Source organism: Diceros bicornis, chromosome 17 (assembly GCF_020826845.1).
Source record: "Diceros bicornis minor isolate mBicDic1 chromosome 17, mDicBic1.mat.cur, whole genome shotgun sequence".
In the NCBI taxonomy this organism is placed as follows: domain Eukaryota; kingdom Metazoa; phylum Chordata; class Mammalia; order Perissodactyla; family Rhinocerotidae; genus Diceros; species Diceros bicornis.
Window position 1 is genome coordinate 52,148,795 of NC_080756.1, and position 6,567 is coordinate 52,155,361.

A 6,567-nucleotide genomic window follows, 5' to 3' on the forward strand; every position below is an offset into this window, starting at 1 on the left:
ATCTTCAACAGCCTAAAACTGGGCCTTCTGCCACTAAGAAAGAAAATACAAGATAGAAAAATTGTATCTCTCACTGGAGAACACCAGTAAATTTATAAAATATTACAACAGCAGCTTATGATTCAATTGCTAATTTCATTATACGATTGTATTAAAAAAAGATGTTCGCAGAACTCTTTTCATGAATATTTTATTTTAAATCCATTTGGCACTTAGCAGACGAAGCATAACAGAGACCCATTGTTATCTGAGATAAAGAACAAAAGAAAGAGATACAATATTGGAAGTAATTTTTAGTTTCAGCTTCATATAAGTACTGGTTAATCTGTAACAGATGTCTGAGGTATAAGATCTGTGAGCTTAAAATATTTTGGGGAAAATCTTTCCTTATGAGTTTAATCGAGGAAAAAACATCATCAAAGTGGTGGAATAGAAGGTTTTCTGTCCCTTCACAGAAACACTCATCTGACAACCATCTACATACAAAAATACCTTCACAAGAGCTATGGAATCCAGGTGAGAGATTACAGCAACCAGGCAAAGAGATAAGAAAAGACACACTGAGGAGAGTAAAGACAGTTTCACTTTACTCACATCACCTCTTCCAAAGCCCGTGAGGTGCAGCACTGAGAGAGAGAGATCCCCTCCACCTGGGAGCCCTCCCAAGGGGAAGGAGAGTGAGGTGAGCATCTGACTTGTCATGAACCCTGGTACCAGGCCTGTCCCAGTGAACTCTGGTGCCAGGCCAGGCCCGTTCTAATCTGCCCCCATGGACCCAGATGCTAGGCCAACCTTAGCTGACCCCAGGGTCAGGCCACTCCCACAGGCTCAGGCTCCAGGCTCATCCTATTAGTCCCTGGAGATCTAGGTTCCTGGCCAGCCCCTGTGGACTCAGATTCCAGGCCCACCCTAATGGATTCAGGGCTCCAAGCCCACCTCCATGGAACCAGGTTTTAGGTCCACTCTAGCATCAGGCTGACGCCTGTGGACCTATGCACCAGGCCAACCTGACCTTGGCCCCAGCCTCCAGGCCTGCCTGCCTGTGATCCCTGGCACCAGGCCCTCCCAGAATCTCTGGCAGGGCTGACTGGTAAAGGGTGTTCCCTGCTGGAGCCAGTCTTTAAAGTCTGGAAGAGATGACTACTTCATATGTGCAGATACCAACTCAACTCTACAAGGATCATGAAGAATCAGGGAAACATGAAACAACCAAAAGAGCAAAATAAAGTGCCAGTAACCAACTCTAAAGAAATGGAGATATCCAAACTGCCTGACAAGAAATTCAGAAGAGATAGGGAATATTTTTTTTCTTCTTTTAAAATTTAGGTCATAATAGTTGATGTCGTGAGGGTGGCAACCATCAAAATTGTAGCCCACAGACTGAGCAGTCCCCATGATCTCTTTAATGGTTCCAGAGAGTTCTCTAGATAAATATCGATGTTGCATCTGTTGGGCAATGTTGACAATCTCATCAAAAGTAATATTTCCACTGTGCTTAATGTTTTTCTGCTTCTTTCTGTTTCTTGGTGATTCCTTGAGGTCTTTGATGATCATGGCAGAGGCAAAAGGTACCACCTCAATCTGAGCCTGTCTGTTCTGAATGGTCAGTTCACTGTAATCCTCAGACCCCTCCAATCACCAGCTGTCTTGGAGATGTCATCACCAGACTCTTTTTGAGACAGACCCAGAGGGCTGATCTTGGGAGTTAGGGCAGATGTGGCACCAACTTCCCCACAGGCGCACCTCAGGTTTATGACTTTGATCTTGTTGGGGTTGAATTTAGGCAGTGTGGTGGAGGCTGCTGGTGTCAGATGAACCCAAATTCAGGACCACCAAAGAAAGCTGCGCCTTGGCCTCCCCTGAGCTGAAAGCTGGAGATTATTGAAGCTATTTGAAAGCAGGGTTTCAGATAGCGATAAAGGCTGAATACAAAATAGGCTGTGCAAATGAGTAAAATGATATTGAGAAATAGAGACAGCAAATAGGTGCTTTCCAGATTCTTGACTCCAAGGTTTACCTATACTTCATTTGAAATATCCTTGCAACTAATCTTGTATCCCCTTGTAATGCACTTATATTAAATTACTGAGGTTTTAAATCTTATATTAACCTCTATCGTCACAATTACTTTCTTTCATTTTGTCTTTCAAGACATTTTGTAATTGATACAAAGCCAGAAGATAAGAAATTATTTTACTGACCAGAAACCTCAACTGAGTCCTAGAACTTTCTAATCAAATATTTTCTTTTCACACTTTTTTTCTCTTTCGTAATCATACCCACTTCTATTGAATAAATGGAATCAAGGAATGATATATAGTTACAGTGCTCCGTTGTTCCCATTCTGTAAGTTCTATAGTAATGTAGTAAAGTGGGAAAAGACAGAACATTGAATCATAAAACATGTCTTGGCTTCATCATGTATTAAATACAACCTTAGGCATAACACCTAAATTGTGAAGCTCAGTTGCTTCCTTTTAACTGTGAGAATGGTTATGATAATCTAGGGAAATCATAAAATACATGTGAGACTTAGAAGAAGAAAATATCTGAAAATTCATTTTTAATGTCAAATGCTATACAAATGAAATCTTTTCATTATCATCACCTCCTTCTCCACTCTTTGGTGTATTGTTTCAAAAGTACAACATGTGTAGAATTCAAGTAATAATGGTGTAAAATTAGATGTAGATCCTAGTTTTACATTATACATGAAGTTTAACTTCAGAGAGCATAAAATCTAAATGTGAAGCTAAAATAACAATACTTAGAGAAGAAGATGAAACATTAAGCATTTCATTTCAAAGAAGAACATCATAGAAAATAATTAATACTCGATTGACAGACTGGGAGAACATATGTTCAATGTTTAAAGATATAGAGGATGGAAACATTTGTCCATTTAATTCATTACTGTACTAAAGATTTTTTCAGAGCTTATTTCTTATCTTGGCAGATCTTTACCGAAGCTCAGAAACTTTACTTCTTATGCTTCCATCCTTAGTTCTGATTTAAACTTCACATCGGCCTTGTAATCTTCTTTCTTATCAGTAATTCTTCACACGTTGTCTTCTTCCACTTTTTCTTTTATTCTAATCCTTATGAAAACAGTAAGGATATTCTTGATTTAAGGACAAAGGACTAAGCTCTAAAATCAAAACTGATAATGGGAAATACATGTTCTCTGCTTTCTCCTGGATAAGTTTTGTTCTGCCACTTTACTATAACTTGACATTATTTAAAAAATTCTATTATCTCCTAATTTTCTAGAAAAGATTATTCTTTGTGTTGAGCAATTCTCCCAAGCTCTACTAGAGCAGTCACGAACATGACAGAGTCCTTGGATTTTATGTCTATGTGAAACTTGTAATCCCCAACATAGGAATAAAGGCGCAAAGCAGAGGAGGCTACTTAAGAATTTTAGAGTACAATTTGTGGATTGCAGTAGTTGTAAAGGAATAAATGAAGATTACAGGTGTGGTTTTCAGGAGAAAACTATGCAAAATTTTTTCTGTAAAACATATCCGTGGTAGACTATTTGATCTATTGAGAATAAGCGACTCAATAGAAAACTTAAGTATACATCTTTGTAATCTGTAAAAAAGAAAAAGAGAACTGTTCTTTTCCATCTCTTATGTGCTTTGTATTTTTAATACTCAAAAGAAACTAGTTTTGTTTACTTGCTATATTTGAAAGCAATATAAATTCATTCGCAAAAATTTGTTACCACGTTGCCCTTTAATTTAGTCTTAAATATTCTTTCTTCTCTCTACTTATTTTAAATTTTATGCATATTCTAAGGGTGAAGTCCCTTAGAAAATATTTGGTGCGAGAAAAAGATTGAGTCATCAAAGACATCCTCTGTGCTAATCTCACAAAATGTCAAAATAGCTTGCACAAGTGTGTTTCCTCCATCTTCAAAACCTCATTCTTTGAGGAAACACAATTATTTCCAAAGGACTCTACTAGTTCTGATTGAGGAAATCAAAGAGCAAACATATTTTCTGGACTGAGCTGAAATGCATGCTCTATATTTCCCATTCTTAAGAGTTCAAATATTAGCAACCAAAATTGTGTCTAGCTGCTTGTTCATAATGAATAAACAGCTTGCCTGACTGGGATGGTTGGAGGGTGGGTAGGTAAAATTAAAATATATAAAAGTCCTTTTTAGTAAAAGTTGTTTCTTTCTGTTGCTACTGCTGCAAGAGATCGCCACTCGGTATCTTCTCTCAAGCATTGATCAATTAACAATGTGACTGAAGTTGATTTTAATTGGTTACGTGATTTTGATATGTTATGCTAACATTAAATCACATGCACTAGATGTGGAAGGATGATTAGGATTTAATCAGGCAAATATATAATGTAATATTAAAGTTGCAAGGAGAAGCATAGGCAAAGGGTTGAATGTAAGATATATATTTTGTGGATTTTAGGAAAGTAAACATTATAGAAACTTATTTTATGAAGCAATGTGGTACATAATAGCATTAGAGATATGTTTCAATCTCATATGATTGAGAGCTTTATATTCCAGATATGCAAAAAATTCTCTGGAAGAAGAAACAAAGGGATGAAAGACATCAGATCTATTTTACACCAGAGTTGTATATTGAATGGAAAGTAGGGAACAACTGAAAAAGGAGTAGAGGTGTGGGTTGTCTCAGACTGATGGTTTACTATGCAAATAGCATAAAGATATTAAGAGTGAAAGAATCATGCGTCCAGATCATGTATATTTACATAAGTTAACATGATTGAGTGTCATTCTCTGTATTGATGTCACTGTACATAATTAAAGACCTTATAAAGCATGCTAAAAATTAGGCTATATCCACAAAGAAATGCATTAATTAGGAATTTGAGATTTTCTGGGTTTTTTTAAGGAAATATTAATCCAACAAATGGAGGTTAGGATGGACGAGACATGGAAAACAGCATTATTAGTGGTGAGAGATGTTTAGGACATAGAATGAACTAAAGTACAGAAAGTGATAGATAAATAAGACTAGAATAAAGTTTCTAGATTAGAAATTATTTGACTTTGGTAGGAGAAGGAGTAAAATTGAGGCAAGAAACATGATGCTTTCCATATTTTTACACTGAAAAATTAGGAGTTGTATAATAAACTTTCTTTATTTAGTTTGATGTTCCTTTGGATTAATCAGGGAAAACTGTCCAATTGAGTAGACAAAAAGTTTGCTCTGGAGGTTAGGAGAGAGGATGACGAGATGATGTAGGCTCATCCACATTTAGATAAATGTTAACATCTGGGACATATAAAGACAACAGCTTATGTAAAGAGAAGAAGGTCTAAAACAGAACTTCAAAGAAAGACAGTGGAGAGAGAGAGGAGTTCAAAGAGAGAAAATTAGTCAAAGAAGCAATAAGACCACCATAAGTGAGATTAAGGATGGTAAAATTTGCATTAATTATCTACAGTGTGAAATGTTCTTAGGACCGAAAATTGCCCAATTAATTGGCAATTTTATGATCAATGGTAATCTTAAATGTGACTGAAGTTCTCTTAGAGAGTATTGAGAAGTAATCTAAAGATGAGATGTCACAAAGATGCAACAAATAAAAATTTACTCATTAAGTAGCTTCTCTTGTAATGAAAAGTTTCCATATTTGTGATAAGAAAACATGTGATTGCCTGTATGCTTCACATTACTACTTCCAGAATATATTATTCAATGTCATTTTATCCACTACTATGACTATCGTTAACGTTGCTAAAAAGAAAAGCATTAACTTATTATCATCTGTCTCTACATTTTTTTCCTTCTTCTGTTTCCATTAAACCATTCCCTTTTGATAATGCAACTTGATAAGCATTTATATCATTTATTCTGTACCAGATTGTGATGGTTAATTTATGAGAAAACTTTCCTGAGCTAAGAGGTGACCAGATATCTGGTAAAATATTATTTCTGGGTGCGTCTATGAGAGTGTTTCAGGAGGAGATTAGCATTCGAATCAGTAGACTGAGTAAAGAAAATCTACCTTCACCAATGTGGGCAGTCATCATCCAACACATTGAGGGCCAAAATAGAACAAAAAGGCAGAGGAAGGGTGAATTCTCTCTCTCTTCTTAAGCTGGGACATCCATCTTCTCCTGCCCTTAGACATCAGAGTTCCTGGTTCTTGGGCCATCAGAATCTGTGACTTGCGTAGTGACCCCCACCCCCACCTTTGGCCTCTGACTGGGAGCTACACTGTTGGCTTCCTTGGTTTTCAGGTCATCATATTTGGACTGAATTATACCACTGGCTTTTCTGATTCTCCAGCTTGCACATGGCAGATCATGGCATATCTCAGCCAATTCCCATAATAAATCTCCTCGTACATCTATACATCCCCTATTGGTTCTGTTTCTCTGCAGAATCCTAGACTAATAATAATCCTAGACAAATCTAATACATAGATCTTCTTATCTGCTCACCTTTAATAACCTGTATGCTCCTACATTCTTGGCCATTTTCTTTTCTAAGTCTCCATTCTTCTTTTTTTTTTTTTATTGGGATCGTAATAGTTTATAACATTGTGAAATTTCTGTCGTACATT

The 6,567-nt window shown here is 36.5% G+C and overlaps 1 pseudogene; it reads right to left on the reverse strand.

Moving 5' to 3' along the window:
- Window positions 1–1,140: 1,140 nt before the first annotated feature.
- LOC131415593 (large ribosomal subunit protein uL11-like) lies at window positions 1,141–6,351 on the reverse strand (annotated as a pseudogene).
- Window positions 6,352–6,567: the final 216 nt, after the last annotated feature.